Below are 18,483 nucleotides of genomic sequence, written 5' to 3' on the forward strand. Positions count from 1 at the left end.
CTCAGCTCATGCCCTTGTGCTAACAGAGTCCACCTTTCAGGAGCTCCCTGGGAAAGGTGAGGAGGTAGCATTCTTCCTTTAGGTTTGCTGAGGAAACAAAGGTCTAACACCACCATACAGGACAAGGACAGACCAAAGTACAAGTCTACCAAAGTCCAACTTGGAACACGAGTGAGGTTTCTGGGCTTACTAAGAGAGCATGTTGACCCCCAAACAGACACACCATTGAAAAGCATCACCCAGTATAAATCATTTCCTTGGGGCCTTAAAATTTTCGGAGGAAAAATTATTTCTACAGCCTAGATTTATCTGTCAAATTGATTATCAACCCTGTGTATGGGTAGTGTGTGTGTATGTGGGGATACTTTTCAGACATGTAAGTCTTCTTTTAGAGTGCTGTCCACTGAGCGAACTGCTATCAGCATCGACTTGCAGATGACCCTCAAGGTCAAGTAGGTGGTTTGGTTGTTTGTGCTCCTTCTTAGGAGGACAGGTCTGGGGAGTCTTTGACATTCTAGCTGACCCCTCCTGCACCACCGAGGCAGTTGTGGGTAATTCTGCCTTACATGGTCTTGTGGTCTTGGGAAATGCCAGAATACACAGACTGTGTGAAGTTAAATGTAGGCTTTTCTCCTGTGTGTCTCTTTTGTACATTTACCAAGTACACTTTTTATTCATGTTTATAATTTGCTTATTTATCACAAAACTAATACACCTTTAAATCCAGCACCTGGATCAAGAAATGGAGTAGTAGCAGGTCACTGCAAAATTACCACCCAAAGTACACAACAGAACTCTTAGAGCTATAAGTCCCTTTCTGAGTCCCCTGCTGTTGAGAGGGCAGGACCACAGGGACTAGCACAAAGCCGGCTGTGGTTGGTTGCCTCAGGCACAGGGAGCGAGTGACCAGCTAAGCTCTGCTGAGAGGGAGAGACGGTGACGTGACAGTGCAGCTGCCCCACGGTCCTCCCACGGCCACAGCATTCCCCACGGATGTCACCTCTTAGGACACGTGCTTCTATGGGAATAATGAACCATGTACATCAACTTATTCCTTCGTTTGTGGTTTTCTGAGAGTGGTTTTTGCTGACAGCATCTGCTACACACCTCTGAACTCCCAAGTAGCATTTCATTGTCAGTCTATTTCCATTTGCTGTAATTTTCACTAAAACAAATAATGATGCTGGGTGCAGTGGCACATGCCTGTAATCCCAGCACTTGGGGAGGCAGTGGAGGAGGATGAGTTCGAGGCCAGCCTGGTCTACACAGTGAGTCCAGGACGGTCAAGGCTACACAGAGAAACCCTGTCTTGAAAAACAAACAAAACACACAACAACAGCACAAAACAAAATGCAAACAAAACAAAACCCAAATAATGACACATTAAATATCGTTACATGTGTTTCTCTCTAGCGGGTATACTTAGAAATGCTGTGTCCCCTGACTTATTAGATTCTGTCAAATTGTTGTTACTAAACTTATAGAACAATGTCTAAGTCTTGGAAGGAAATGTCTTGATTTCTCTATGACAGTCTACACATTAATATAATAAAATAGCATCATCAGTCTCAAAATTGATGAATACATATCCACATATGCAAAAATTTAGACCAGCCCCTGAAGCATAGGGCAGCTTCCATTTTCTGAGTGATTCTTATTGCTCTTGATCTTCACAGCCCTAGAATATAATACTAGCCTGTCCACATGTACTGCGTCAACTCGGCTAAGCTGCACACCTTCCCAGAACACCAATGTTCACACGGACCCAGGTCAGTTGAGTAAAAGATCGCAGAAGGCTGGAGGGAAAGCGGAGCCATCGCATTCTGGATGAGGCCGTGGTGATGGGACACAGCAGGAGACACAGGCTGCCTGGAGATTCTGTCTGCTCTCTGCACTCCCATTCTGCATGCAGCTCTCTCCTGCTGACCAACGGCAACTCTCTCCCCACCAGCAGGTGTGATGGCAACACAGTCCCATGGTCTCCACCTGCTCTCCTTTGGGGTTCTACTCAGCATCTGGATGGATCTACCCCACCTTCACAAGCCTGTTCTGAACTGACCACCTGCACCAGAGCTTCCTGTGGCTGCTTAGCGGCGTTCCTCTGGTCCGCTGACTCCCCCCTTTTGGACTTCTGCTTCTCCAGCTCCTCCCTAAACTGCACAAGACCATATTTCTATAGTAAATCCCTTGTCCTATAACATTTATTGGTTCTGTTGTCCTGACTAAATCTACTTGATTTAATACCCTTGGTAGTTTTCTCACTGAGCCCATTTATTGCCTTTACTATGTGCCCCCCCCACCCCGCCCCCTACCTCTCTCCTTCTTTTCCTACTTAGGTGCTGAAGTTTTCACTCGGAAGCTAATACAAAGAAATGGGAGTTCTGGCTTCTGAGTTTTTGGGTTAAACATGTGGACGCCCGCTAGTTCTGAGCACTATACTCCTGATCCACCTTCATGCTGCTGTTGGCCAGACATCCTATGGCTGTAGGAATGTGGCTATCATTACTCTTTTGTTCCTAGATGACCTGAAATTTGCTGTGTGGACCAACCTGGCCTGCAACTTGTGGTAATCCTCCTGCCTCTGCCTCCAGAGTGGTAGGAGTTAGGCATGTGCCATACCCAGCCATTCATCATTTTTAATGTTAACCAGCTCCCACCGACCACTTCTCGCCAATGGCTACTTTTTGTCTCTTCACTATTTCCACTTCAACACGTGTGCTTTAAACTGCAGTTTAATAAACGTTCCTTGCTGCAGATCTGGCTTTGCTATTTGTGCACCCCAGCCTCACAGGCCACAGCTGTTCTGCTTGGCTCTGGCAGATCACGTCTGACAATGTATGAGGAAAATAGATTTCCAATGCCCTGCAGTGGGTGACTTCAAATCCAAACAGTTTCAGAGGAAAATATTAGAAACGGCGTTAACAAATCTCAGTGCACGCGGCACTCGTGTGAGTGCAGCGGTTCGCCTTTTAGCTTGAGTTTCACGTAACCGTCGCTCCTTCCTCAGGCTGCTTTCCTGAGTCATACACCCACAGCTCTACACTTGTTTCATGAACTTTGACTCGAGTTTTATGGATGCCATTTCCTCATTTATCTTTTGAGAATTCTCGATATCCTTTTTTCCAAAGTCTTGTTTTAGCTTTCTGTTATTTTTGTTTCCCTGGTGCACGGATTCTTCTGCAGCTTCGGTTTCTTCTTTGAATTTTTTCTTCTGTGCTCTCACTCTCTCAAGACAAGGAGTTGTACTTTGCCTTGGACTGCTCATAACTCACTGCCCAACAACGTTTTCCACAACAACGCCACTGACACTTGGGGCCAGATAATGTGGTAGTTTGTAGACAGCAGAAGAGCCTGCCCTGTACAGAGTGGACTAAGACTATCTTGCGCGGCCTCTACCCTCTAAAGGCTGCCAGCATGCTCCTTGTCCTCAGTTAGATGTGTGCTGCCCCCAGGTGACGAACTGTTCCCAGTTGAGAACCACAGCCATGCTGGTATTTTGTAGTGACTGATATACAGCATATGTCTTAGTTAGGGTTTCATTGCTGTGAAGAGATACCATGACCAAGGCAACTCTTATGAAGGAAACCATTTAACTGGGCCTGCTCACAGCTTCAGAGGTTTAGTCCACTATCACCATGGTGGGAAGCATGGCGGTGTGCAGCAGACACGGTGCTGGAGGAACAGAGTTCTACATCTAGATGCACAGGCAGGAGACTGTGTGCCACACTGTGAGAAGCCAGCTCAACAGGAGACCTCCAAGCGACACACTTCCTCCAACAAGACCACACCCACCCCAACAAGGCCACACCTCCTAATAGTGCCACTCCCTATGGGCTAAGCATTCAAACACAGGAGTCTATGCAGGCCACTTCTATTCAGGCCACCACGCTACAGCACTAGGAATTGTAGGGTCTCAGTGCTCTTCCCCCATCACCGGCAGGGAGTGGAGGGTCGTTAGCTTTGCTCTGAAATGGAAGCATGGCCTCAATTCTTGACCTCACAAAGGTGGCTCTACTCACATCTCACAGTGGCTTTGTGATTTGTAGGATTTCTCCTCAGTTCTCTTAAAGGGCTGCAGTTCCAGGCCCATCTGCCACCTGCTAAAGACACCACCTGCTGAAGACACTGCCCCTGGAGCTAACACTCTCCCACTGTGCTGGCAGTGGACCTGGGAACCTTACACACACTTTGCAAGTGTGGGATGTCACCATTGAGTGGCAACCATGCCAGCTTATGATTTAAATTCTTCTTCAGGATCATAATTTTCTCTCTCATTGCTGTCTGCAAAGAGGTACTTTTTGGGATGGAAAGCTTCTTTCAGCAGCCAATCTGTGTCCTCTCAGAAAGGACCAATGTCCCCTAATCAATCGTCACCCTCTCAGAAAGGACCAATGTCCCCTCAAATCTCTGAGAAACAAATAACATGGCACTTACCAAGTTCTTTTTAACCAACTTAGGAACCTCTCCTTTTATGGTGTATGCAGAAACCACAAAATAATAAAACAATTCTTGCATCTTTCCCATGGAATGTCACTCATCAAATTCAGCACTAGGAGTTGGCTTCTAAAAGGTTTTCTTTTAGTAACAAAATTTTTAGGCTGGAAATGACAAAATCCTGCACCATCTACTCAAAATAAATACACCACCTGTGGAATATTTTGCAAGACAAGTTGCCTGAATAAATTCATGTGTCATCCACACATTTAAAAAAAGTTCAAGTATAGGTGTCAATCAAATTCCAAGAGATCTGTCACTTCTCATTAGCTAAACCAAACTTATGTTTATACAAATTAAAATAATAAAATGCTTCAGTTGCTTATTGGTGTGTTTAATTAACTTACAACAGTGAGTTCCTATAACTAACTACAGTTAACACTTCTAATATTTCATCGCTAGGCTCGCCACACCGTGAACCTGGGAGCCATCACTTATAGTAATGGGAGTTACTAACAGGCATCATGGGAAGAATTAATTCTTTTCTAAGTCTTTTTAAAAGGTTTCTATTAATATGAGTAGCACTCAACACTAGGCATTATTAACACCAGTCTTGGCTCAAAAGGAAATATGGAGACCCGCTACTATAAATTTAAAACCAATCCAGAAGCTAAAAGGCATATGAAAATGATGTATAAGTTATGAGCAAAACTAGCCACCCACATCAACCCTATGCTGGCAGTGAAAGGAAGGAAAAGCTGTGCCTAAGAAACATGGAGTCCAGCCTCAAGGAGGCCTTTAGAATAATAAAGAATACAATGTTGCACAGAAATGGAAATTCTGAAGAGTGTAGTGCAAATATTAGCCACACACTGTGAGTAAATCTCTGTGGAAAAGCAGAGATGACCAGGAGGGTAGTCAGCTTAAGTTTATCACACAGGCGGTGAGTGTTTGTAAAACATTCGCAGTTTGCAACAACAGGAGTGTTAGGTGAGAGACGTGTGTGGATTTATTTGTATTGTTAAATTGCTCCCTGAAATAGATGAACTAAGTGACAACTTTATTACCAAAGAGCTGTTCTCTCTCTTCTACATGCTCAATAAATTTGGCTTTAAATACACACTCTAATTTTGGTCAGTCTGAGAGACATAAAATAATGCTTCCTGGCTTAAAGAACGACATTTATTTATTTGTGTGTGTGTCTGTATGTGTGTGTGGGTGCACGTGTGCCACAATGAACACGTGGATTTGGTTCTTTCAGCATGTGGGTGCTGGGGATCCAGTTCAGATTGTTGGGTCTGTTTGGTGGCAAGTGCCATCTTGTTGGCCCTCTCCTGGTTGTAATTTTCATTTTCCGGTTACTTGTGTGGTTATTTTTCTTGTGCTATTAGACACTTAAGGTTTATTCCGCTGTGACATCTTCTTAAACACCATGCCGTCCATATTCTATTTGCTCTTATTACATATTCATAAATATATGAAAAAATTACATGCTGGGGCCAAGAGGATGGCTCAGTGGGCAAGTGTCAGGCCTCAGTTTGGATCACCAGAACCCATGTGAAGGCGGGCACAGGGCCACAGTAATCCCAGTGCAATGGGTGGCAGAGACAGGAGACTCCCAGGAAGCCTGGGGCCAGCCAGCCTGGGTTCCTGCCACCCAAGCAGTAAATGTCTCTCTCAGACAAAGTGGAAGGAGAGGGCCTGAGTCTTAAGTAGTTCTTTGACCTCCATACCTGTGACCTATGCATGCCCCCACCCAGAAGACAGACACACAGACAGACACAGACGCTGGAGTTTGTGGGCTTTATGGTATTTTTTCCCCTGAACTGTGACTTGCTTTTTCATTCTGTTTTCTTTTGTTTATAAGCAAGCTGCTTTTTCTCCTAAATGAAATCTAACTTATAGAATCTTTCTCATGGTCCAGGCTATTTCTGTGGTTTACTTAAGAAATCCTTTCTGAATTCAAAGCCAAGGAGTTTTTATTTTAAAAGCCTGAATCTCATTTTTACTGGCACAAAACAAGGCCAACAAGCAGGGACCAAAACTGTGAAGTTACTGAACACACAGACATGAGCCGACTACTGTGGACCTGTACAGACTGCTCTGAATGGATTCTCTTGTACTGTTCATGCTTCTCAGAGGCCATTATCTTTGGCTTTTCAGATGAGTAAACTGGAGCTAGATGGACAAAGTGAACACTCAGAGAGTGAATCTTGACAAAGATGTCTCAGAGAATGAAGGAGGAAAGCATGAATTCTTAGGAAAACACAGTATTTATTCTATAAAAGCCCCTACGAGCGGGGTGTGGAGATATACACCTAATATTCCAGCACTTGGGGGTTGGAGGCGTCCTGGGCTACATAGTCAGGATGAAGGCAGCCTGGGCTACATAGCACAATCTTATTAAAAAAAAAAAAAAAAAAAGAACAAAATGAAAACTACCAGCAGCACCAGCAGCACCATCCCAATGCAGCTTACCTTCGTAGGTGCAGGCAGGAGGGACTGTGCTTAAATGAAGTTATGTTTATTATAACCAATGTAAGCCAAAATAAATACATACTCATAGCAGTTTGACTAAACTTAATAACCGCTCAAGCCTTCTTTGAAGGGAATTTGAATTTTTTGTTCAAGATTAAATTATCATGAATCTCTTTTCTACACCTAAAGGAGAACGACTGAGCAACTTCAGATGGATCACTTACAAGGCAGGGCACTGAACTGCCCACTGGCGAATGCAAAGTAGGCAGCAGCTGTCCGCGCCAGCCCACCTGCCCTTTGGTGGTATCCAGCTTTGCCTGGACACCTAACCTCTGCCATATATCTATATCGGATGACATGTCTAGGGACCCCTGTCTCAAGTATGCTCTGGGAGGCTCTTTCCTGACTAGTTCTGTGATGTCCTCCAGCCCCTTCTGCACCAAGAATGGCCGTCTAAATGGCGTAGCTGATCTGCTAATTGAGACAAGGAATACCCAGCACAGACACATCCTGAGCAAAATGGCTCTCAACACAGGCAGGCCATCTCTAGACTCTAGCACACTGCTCAGGACTTTTTGTTGTTGTTGTTTTGACTAGACTGCAGTTGCCTGAGGGAAAGTAAAATTGCAGAACCTGAACTGGCAGATAAAAAACCACAACTGTAGGCTTTCCGAGACTATTCTGCAGAGCGTCCACTGCAGATGCTGGCTTGTTGGTGTCCTCACCTTCCTAGTTGCTGGCAAAAACCATCAAATGCCTAAGAGTGAGAGGAAACAATGGGGCGTCTTTTAATAAAACACCAGTGAAGTCTTGGATGATCCTTGCCAGAGTCCACAGCACCTCTGCTGTTATACGATAATATGAAAGACTGCAAAGCCAGCCCACAGAACACCTCACTGCTATTCTGGGGCCACCTGCGACAAACATGATGTCATGCATTCTAATAATGTAACAGGATTTTCCTTATACCCCAGTCCACTAGTCACTAACTACATTATCCCTCCATCCCATCTCCCCTCTGGGAATTTTTGAACGTCTATGATTTGAATATATTGCAAACTAGAAAAGCCAAGAGTTCACGTTGGGGCCACATGTCATCATCATCTGGTTTTCCTTCTTGTCTCACTGTCCCATTAAGTTACTGAATTTTAATTTAGTTGGATGCAGAAAGCTGAGATGACAAAAAAAAACTGGAGAAGACTTCCTCATCCAGATAATAACATCAGCACTGCTAAAGCACACTTCATTAAAACCGAACACACAATATACTTCCAGTGTCAGAATGAAACAGCCAGGCCATTCCTTCTGACTCATTCTCCACATTTCCCTCTCAGCGGAATGCCAGATCTTCACAAGGTGTTCATTTCCTGTCTCACCCAGCAACCACCTTCTGCATTTTTATGGTGTTGATCTCTCCTGCCTGCAATTCCATGGGGATTCCTCATTTTAAAACATTCTCTGCCCCCACTCCCAACACCACCCGCTCGGCAGTGCTGCCGAAGCCTGGGATTACAGTGAGCCCAGAAGTGCACAGCTTGCTGTGGTCCTAAGGGACTCCATGAAATAACCATTGTCCTGGTGAGACCATCTAGAGTTAAGACTGTAGACCACAGTGTGGCGGGTCAGATTACCTAATAGCATTTGCAAAACCGAACATCCCTTTATTCTCCCGACTCAACTTTAAACTTATTTTTGGAATGTCGATACAAGGATCTTAGCATGAAATGGAAGTAGTTTATTAGACTACTTCTAGAAAAATGTAGCTCCTACACTGAAAATATTTTAGATAAGAATAAAACAAAACAAGTAAGGCCAGGCACAGAGGTACCCAGTACTTATGGGGCCACATTTTCCTTAAGAAGCAGGAGGACTGCGAGTTTGAGATTAGCCTGGGAGATGGGGTAAGACCCCACAGCTCCAACAACAACAGAGATGAACACACTGGCACAACTGACTCGGTGGTTTTAGCATGCAGTGAGCACACGCCGCTAAGTGCTTCATTTTGGAGATGTGTTATGAGAGAGCCGCTTGCTGAATGACAAAAAACAGAGAATGCCAAATGACAGGAGTGTAAAAGTGCCTTCCAGAGAGGAGAAGGGCTTATGCGCAACTTCGATTTTGATTCTGGACATGGTTAGGAAAGGCGTTAAAGGCAAACAGGCCAGCATGGGCCATGAGGAACAAGATCAACAGTGATAAGAGGTGTCTAGAACGAGCACGTGCTCAGGTTCACTGAGACAGAACTTATGACTCAGAGAAAACTGGGCATGTGACTGGAAGGCTGGCAGCAGGCCAGCTGGGAAGCATGGAGCTGGAACATTCTTCCCTCAAGAGTCCCCAGGGGAAGGCCTCTAGGAGACAATACTCATTAGGCTCCTCTGTTTCCGGATAGATGCAATGTGACTGGCTGCTTGAAGCTCCTGCTGCCCTTACTTCTCTGTCATGACGAGCTGTACTGTGAGCCGTGAGCCGGGAGCTGAAACAAACCCTTTTTCCTGAAACAAACCTTTTCTCCAGTAAGCTGCTCCTGCCCTGGTGCTTTACCTTGGAAAGAATTTTGTCTGTGAATTAACAGACAAAAGCTGTGAGTTTTTACAGAAAGAACCTATGAATCTTTTAAGAGGTTGTTGACAGGTAAGGATGCCTGAGATGGGAATAGAAATGAAGAATTACAGCACTCCAAAGTGAGGGCTCTGGAGCTTTCAGTTATGCTTCACCATGAGGGTAACAGTGAAATCTCAGGTGCTCACCACACCATATAAATGAAGTTCAAGTTACTCTGTTTCAACAAGATGACATCAGAAAAGAACAATCCCATTCATTCATTAATCCATCCATCCATCCATCCATCCATCCATCCATCCATCCATCCATCCACCACGTCAGGCTTGGCAGTTAAGCAGCAAGAGCACAGAAGGACAAAGATGAGCACAGCTATTCTGCAGGCTCCTAAGTCTTTTCTCAAATGTTTTACTGAAAGCTCCATGGACCTCCAGACCTGCTTCAGGGGCTGCAAAGGAAAGGAAAAGACTCAAGACTTGGGGGCCTCTGTGGTGTGTCCTTTTACACACTAGGTCACAAAACAAGGTGTTAGATCATGAGGTAAAACATCTCTCCACCTTTGTGAGAATCAGGTCCACAGGCAATGACTATAAACTTGGCTCAATATCATCTGAGTTTGGACACATCACAGTTTTTCTGTACTTAGAAAATGAATTTCTAAAAGAAATCAGACAGAAGTAGATAAAGAGGAAATTCCTGGGGTTTTGGTCACAGTCCTCCAAAAGGAATAAACTTAAGTGCAACAAAACAAAACAAAACAAAACAAAACATCAAGGGAATGTGAAGAACCGCATCGCATTTCCTGGGTTCCAACAATCCCATCAAAAACCCCCATCCTTTAGAGCTCTGCGAAGTCCTTCTGGAGATGGGCCAGGAAGCTTCAAAAGCACCTGCCAGTTACATGGCCCCTTTTCTCCATCTGAAAATAAAACAAAGAAAAAAAAAATCCTACCACCCAAAAGTGAAGAAATCCATGAGACACCTTTGAGGCTTGGCAGGCCTCTGGACAGCGGGGCCCAGACAGTGGCATTTCAGTCTTTGTTCTGAATGTGTCGTCCTCCAGACAGTCTAAGCAGCAAAGTATTGATGAGGTAACATTTTTGTTCAAAACCACTTTGAAAATCTGCATTTTGGCCTTTGGTGAAGGAAGCAAGACACACACTATAGCTGGCCTTCACGTCAGCCCTTCGTGTTCGGTGGTGGGGTCTGGTGAGAACCTGCAGCAATGACCTTCCTGTTCGGTGGTGGGGTCCGGTGAGAACCTGCAGCAATGACCTTCCTGTTCGGTGGTGGGGTCCGGTGAGAACCTGCAGCGATGACCTTAGAGTTTCCCTTTATGGTGCGCAGCGCACAGCTGAGTGCAAGCAAGGCTCTGCCTCAGAGCCATGCTTCTAACTGGCCAGACAGAGAAAAGAGTGAGTTTCCCTTCCTCTATTATCGCTCATGCAGCAGGCCGCAGAGGCAGGCAATGGGAAAGGGCAGCGGTTGAGAGAATCCTGGGCCTCCGTATATTAACTGTAATCTGTCCAATGAGTCTTTCAATTCTTATTTTCCATCTCCCATGAAGGCCTGATTCCATTTAATACCCTGGAAAGGTTCATAGCAATCCAAAAACTCAGGAGAGAAGCAAACCCTGTCGAACCTGCTCTCTCAGGGTCTGGGATGGAATAATCATTATCTACCAGGTTGATGCAATCAACCAGCATGATCAATATATTTATTTCTACTTATCTATTTCTACATCTATGCTGTTACAAAAAGAATTTGAAGGATTTTCTAAAACTTCATATAATCAGCCTGAATTTAAAAGTTTAAGGGTTCACAAAAATCGAAAACATCAATTCTGAAATGTACCATTAACTGAGGTAATGCTAAGACAAATGCATAATACAACATACTGCTAGTTAAAAGACGCACATTACCTTTGTCGACATAAAAATATCAAAAATATATGCATTTAGTCAACATAATACAATGGTTTCCAGCAAAAAGGCAAAGTGCTAAAAACCAAAATTCATTCACAAAAATGCTTTTGCTGTGGTTCTCCTGGCAAACTAAAGCTGGTTACACAGTCAGCAGTCCAGCTAGGCCCATGGATTATTGATTTGTTCCTTCACAAATTAAAGTATAGAGCTGATCTAAGAGTGAACACAACTTCCAAAATGAGTTCCCATTTAACTCACATCTATAGTCAGATTATTATGTAGCAACTTGATAAAAATATGGAACGCAAGGGGGATGGTCAGAGGGTAGAGGCAGCCTGTGCTTCAGTAAGGTGAGGCCTGGGAGATGGCTTGGCAGATAAAATGGCCGCTGTTAAGCCCAGTGACTGAAGTTGATACCCAGGAGCCTGCACGAGAGAACTAACTCCCAAATTTGTCCTCTGACCTTTGCATGTGTATCATGGCATGCAGGCTCATGTGTAAGTATAACACCCCCACACACACACATGGGCACATTAACACCCCTCCCATGGGCACACTACCCCCCCCAGGCACACTGTCATGCATATGTGTATGTATACACATTCACACTCAAACGAATAAATAAATAAGTGTAAATGGAAAAAATGAAGTCTTAAGGTGCTCTTTCTCAAGTACATATCTGGCCATGGCCATCTCTCTTATTTAACACCATGCAGAGATTCCTTCATCCCTCATAGGTAAGTTTTCATCACTAACTAAGTGATTTCAGAGAAACAGTGGAGGGGATTACTTGAAGGGCTTGATCCTCTAGAAACGTTAAAGAAAATCAAGCAAAAATGTCAAGATCAACTTTGTCAAAACTGGTGAAAGTAGTCAAAGGTTTCCACCAGCCAAGTGAATGCTGCCATCCAGTCAGGAAGAGGGATGTGGAAGAGGACCCTGGTGTCCTGATTCTGATCTCCCCAGCTTGGCTCCGCAGCCTGCACTCCCTGTGTGGAGCTTGTGTTCTGACGGGAGCAAAGCGGCTCTTATCCTAAAGCTCAGCTAGGGGCGGCCTGTAGGATGAACTTCCAGGCAGTGATGAAAAGCAGCTAACGCTGGTTATGAGGCAGGCAAACTGCACACCCCTCAGGAGGAAGACCTAGCGATGTCTCTGAGAGTGTGAGGCATCTGGAAGTATCTGACTGTGCACAGGACTCAATGTCTAAACGACAACTGATGCGTAAAGATGTGACTTAGGAGGACATAGAGCTCTTCTGCACTCCAGGCTGGCTGTGAACTTTCTATGTAGCCAAGGATGGCCCTGAACTTCTGACACTTGGACCTGTACCTTTTTGAGTGAGGGTCATAAAAAACCAAAACAAGATTCTAACAGGGTCAAAGGGAAAAAACTAAAAAACAGGAGGCTAAGGAGAGGGCCCGTGAGAAAGGGTGCTTGCTCAGAAGGCTGACAGCACGAGTTTGACCCCGGGACTCCTCCCCACTCCCCACCCCGATAGAAAGAAAGAACTGACATTTGAAAACGTCCTTTGGGAACTAAAGAGATGCTCGTTGGTTAAGAGCCCTTCTTGCTCTTCCAGAGAACCCGAATTCAAACCCCAGCGCCCACATGACAGCTCGCAACTGTCTGTGACTCCAGTCCCAGGGGGTCTGACACCCTCTGCTGGCCTCCTCAGGGACTGCTTAGGCATGGTGCGCAGACATGCATCCAGACACACCCATACACTGGAATAAAAACAAACAATTTTGGACATTGTTCTAAGTGGGGAGATGGGTCATTACACACTGATAAAGGAGTCAATCCAAAAGGACTGACAACATCTAGAGACATATGCAGTGTACTGCAGCGATCCAAAACGCATGAAGCAAACACGGACAGAACTGAGAAAAGATGACATCATTCTCACACAAAGGGTAGAGAGCTTGGACTCCACTTTCAGTCATGGCCAGAACATCCAGACAGAGGTGAAGACACAGACAGGGCCCTCAACAACAACACTCTAAGCAACCAGACGCAACAATGACAAGCTTCACACACACACAACAATGGAAGTAAGGCATTTGAAAACAAGCTCTTCTGCAGTGCATGTGAAATATTCTCCAAGATAGCTCACAAAGTTAATGTCAATTAAAAAAAATCACAAACTAATAGTTACAATGTGATAAAAGTTATGAAAGGAAGACTAAAAAAATTTAAAACAAATACATAAAGTCAAATAGCATTTCCTTAACCAATGGATTAATGAAAAAAATCACAAGGGAAATCAGAAAATATGTTGAGATTAATGAAACAAAACAGCATACAAAAATAGATGTAGAAGGGGCTGGAGAAATGGCTCAGTGGTTAAGAGCACCGACTACTCTTCCAGAGGACCCTGGTTCAATTCCCAACACCCACACGGCAAATCACAACTGTAACTCCAGATCCAGGTGATCTGACACCCTCATACCAGTGCTCATTAAATAATTTTAAAAAATAGATGTAGAAATTTATAAATGCTAGCACTATCATTAAAATATTTCAATATAATTTTACATCACATAAACTAGGAAAAAAGAAAACAATAAAACATAGCACAACGATATTATAAGTACAGATTACAAGAGTATACAAAATGAATAGACTCAATGAAGCTAAAAGACATTTCTTTAAAAGGAAAATGACTAAATTGACAAACCTTTAAGCTATGACAAGTAACTAAAATCAGATAGAAAACTGGAGGCAACTCCACAGAAATAAAATGATTACGAGAAAACAGCATGGATAGCTAACTGCACCAAAAAACCAGACAACCTGGGTGATAACATAAGTGAGTGAACGAGCAATTCCAGAAAACTGGAAGAAACATCTTGGTGACCTAAAGACTTCTCTAAAATAAAAGTTCAAGACCAGGTGGCTTCCCTGGTGAATTGAAACAAACATGTATGAAAGGATTAACAGGAGCCCTCAGACTTTCCTTTCTCGTTTTAGGAGGGCAGGTGACCCTGATCCTAAAGCCAGGTGCACATCAACAAACAGAAAAGGACAGTCTTACAAGCACAGGTGTAAGTCCTGTCAACAACTTTCAGCACTCGAGTCTAAGAGCATGCTCTAAGGAGACCATAGCTAAGTGAGGTTTTTGCAGGAACGCAACTGACGAATGTTATACACCACAGCGATAGCAGAAAGCAGTGCAGCCCCTGTATGGTTCCACTTGACCAGATCCAATGTCCCTTCATGGCAGAGACTCTGGGAAGACAAAGAACTTCCTAAGCATGGCGGGACACTCCTGAGGAAGCAGAAGACTCAATGGCAGAGGGCCCAGCACTTTCTTTTAGAGCAAAGAGACAGATGCCAGCTCTTGCCACGTTACTCATCGCTCTGCTGGAAGTTCTAGCAGCAGCAATTAGGTAAGAAAATCAAGACAAAACAAAAAACATCCATGTCGGAAAGAATTCAAAACTTTTCTGCTCACATACAACATGGGCCAATATACAGAAAATTCAAACAATCTGTTAGAGAAATGAAGAAAACAATAGAATACACAGAAGTGTATTTACCCAAGGGCATGCAAGACTTGTATATTAAAAATTATAAAGCACCGCCAAGAGGAACTGAAAGGACCCAAATAAAGATAAGCCGCTGCTATTATTAATCTCCAATAGGATGCCGATACTTATAATAAGATGGTGACCCTGCTCTGATCTATCGATCCCATACAATTACCTTCAAAATCAAAGTGGCTTCTTTTTCCAGAGTTGGCAAACTTGATCCTCCAATTCCTAAGGAATTGCAAAGGATCCCAGATAGCCAAAACAGTATTGCAAAGAAACAAATTTGGAGTTCCTGCCCTTCAAAATCACAAACATTATTATGGTCCTGGAATAAAAACAGACATACAGACCACTGGAATAGAAATAAGAATCTAGAAATAATCCATGACCAATTGATTTTTGGCAACAAGAATGCCAAGGCCATTCAAGGGAGAAAGAACAGCTTTTCCTTCCTTTCTTTCTCTTTTCTTTTCTTTTTCTTTCTTTTCTTTTTTTTTTTTTTTTTTGAGACAGGATTTCTCTGTGTAGCCTTGGCTATCCTGGACCCACTTTGTAGACCAGGCTGGTTTCAAACTCACAGAGATCTGCCTATCCCTACCTCCCTGAGCACTGGGATTATAGGCATGCATCACACCTGGCTAAGAACAGCTTTTTTAATACACTATAAGTAATAGTAAAAAATAATACTTAGAATTGGAACAAATAGTAGCTACCTATAAGAATTAAAATTATACCTGGGCAGTGGTGGTGCACGCCTGTAATCCCAGCAGAGGCAGACAGATCTCTGAATTCAGTGTCAGCCTGGTCTACACACTGAATTCCAGGACAACCAAGGCAACACAGAGAAACTGTCTCAACAAAACAAAACAACAACAACAAAAAATTAAAATGATATAGTATAGGAAAGCATAAGGATAAATCTTTATGTTCTTGGACTGAATAATGAGTTTTAGATATGATACTAAAAGCAGAAAAACAAACAAACAAAAAAAACACCTCAACTTTATAAAATTAAAAACATTTTATGCACCAGGAGCACTGAGAAGGCTTTGAAGCAACTGCTTTAATTGCTTCCTCTCTACTCTTTGATGGGAAACTTCCAGCTTAGCATTACAGAGATGGTTAAACATGCAGACAGATAGGCTTAAGAACAAATGATCAAGCTGGACACCATGGCACACACATTTAATCACAGCACTCTGAGAGGCAGAGGCAGGTGGATCACTATGAGGCCAGCCTGGTCTACAAATCGAGACCAGGACAGCCAAGGCTACGCAGAGAAACTCTGTAGAAACAAAACAAGAACAGATGCTCAGACACATGTACATACCCCTGAGGAAGAGGACACTGGACACTGTGACTAGGGGAGGCACTCAGGAAAGAGTGAACGATCAGAATGGTGGAGTATGAATATGCCAGAAACATAACTCCAATTCAAGAGTGTTGGCAAGTGGAGCCTCTTCTTTAGGGCAGGGTCATAAGGACTGTGTGGTAATGAATGGATTAAAGCTAGGGCAAAAGCACTCGACAGGAGGAATCTGACTCCTTTACACACTTTCCTTTCCTCCCCCTACATGAGGACATGACTTCTTCCTGGCTAGAAGATGAAGGAATACGGATGGAATCGGCCTCAGTGACCAGACAACATGTCAGAGCTTGTTGTCAGCATGAGCCTGAGCTTCCCAGACTCCGGAGATGGGAAGAAGAAATAAAATGAAAAATGAAAAAGAAATGTCTTGTTTATAAATTTCGCAGCACACCTGCACATGCACGCACATGCGCACACTGCTATAATAAACAGACTAGACTTGGGTCTGTTTAGACAGACAAGGGGTATAGTATCAGAAGATGGAGGTGAACCCTGACTCCAGAAGCAGGTTGTGAGTGGGCCTTTCAGTGACTCCTCAGCATGTGGGAACTGACCGTGGGGCCCCCTGGAAGCTCTCCTGCTCTCACTACATACCGAGGTACATCATATTGGCTTTCATTTTTACTTTAAACTGTAACACCTCATAGAATGAGAAAAAATGCTTGCAAATCATTTATCTGGTAAAGGTCTACTATCTAGAATACATAGAGAAGTTTAACAACTTAACACAAAAACAAATTACAAATGGGCAATGGATAAGAGGAGACATTTTATCAAAGAAGATACACAGTCATTAAGCATAGGAAGAAAAAAAGCAATGACAACAGCATCGTTCAGTAAGGAAATAACAACGCCAACCTCAGTGGGGTACACTTCACATCTGGGATGCAGGGCGGCATGGCTGCCTCTCAAAGCTAAACAGATTTGCCTCTTGACTCAGCAGCTTCCCAGAGGTGAAGAAAAGAACTGAAAATGGGCATCCAAACAACTATGAGTAAATAATTCAAAGCGACACTATTCACGAGAGCCACAGGTAGAAATACCCCAGATGTCCATCAAGACATGAATGAAGAAACAAGATGTGGCATCCACGCTTGCTGGAAAGTTATTGGACCATAGAAATGAATGAAGTACCAACTATGCTTCAACATGGACACATACTGAAAACATTCTGCTGACTGAAAGAAGCCAGGAAGAAAAAGGCCACATATTGTATGCTTCCATTTATATAAAATATCCAGAGTAGGAGAATCCAGAGAGACAGAAACAGATTGATGGTTGCCAGGGACGAGGGAGGAGCAGGGGTTAGGGAGTAGTGGCTTAACAGGCACAAACTTTGCTTTGGGGTTTCAGAACTGCAGAGGTGCTTGGTGCACAACAGTGAAAATGGACTAAAATACCACTGAACACTTAAAAATCTAAGAAAAGAAAACAACCTCATGGTCTCTTTGCCAAATATATGTAGTGTAGACTCATTCAATTCCTTATGTTTTTAAACTAAAAAGCATACTTGGGCTCAAATCAACCACAACACTGGGAACCTATTGATGTAACTTATTCAAGTGTTCCTTAGCTAAAAGCCATGTTCTTCCAGACATATAGTCAACCCTTAATATCAGAGGGAGACTGATCCCACCCTCTTTCATGGATGTCAGAACCCATGATTCTCAAGTCCCTTATATAAATGGCCATGCAGCCTACACATATTCTCTGTATACTGGAAAGTATTTTTAAGCGGCTCCTATATTTTTAAGTCCTACTATATGATGACTACCACGTGACCCAGTAAGTCCACAAAAACAAAAACAGAATGGGTACTCAGACACCTGTAAATAAATAACAGCAACAGTATTTCCTGGGCTGTTAAATAGCTGTTACATTTGGGGCCAGAGAGATGGGTTAGCAGGTGAGGGCATGGACTGCTACTGCAGAGGTCTTGAGTTCGGTCCCCAGTACCCACCCACATCAGGCAGCTCACACTTCCTCTGACACTAGCTCAGCATATCTAACATGCGTGTGCTGCTTCACCCCTCGGGCACAGCGACCCAGCAACCCAGCTAATGTCCACTCTTACCTCTAACTCTTTCCTCCCATGTTCCCCCCTGGGCTTTTGCTGACTGTTCTTCAGTTGCTTCACTTTGAGGCTTACATGATTTACTTTCAAATACCTTTTCTGACATA

General features: G+C 43.6%; 1 protein-coding gene across 2 annotated transcripts in view; it reads right to left on the reverse strand.

The window, feature by feature from the left end:
- Window positions 1–18,483, reverse strand: part of Uvrag (UV radiation resistance associated) — a 264,183-nt gene that overhangs the window by 75,571 nt on the left and 170,129 nt on the right. The window lies entirely within an intron of this gene.

Source organism: Meriones unguiculatus, chromosome 14 (genome assembly GCF_030254825.1).
Source record: "Meriones unguiculatus strain TT.TT164.6M chromosome 14, Bangor_MerUng_6.1, whole genome shotgun sequence".
Taxonomy (NCBI): domain Eukaryota; kingdom Metazoa; phylum Chordata; class Mammalia; order Rodentia; family Muridae; genus Meriones; species Meriones unguiculatus.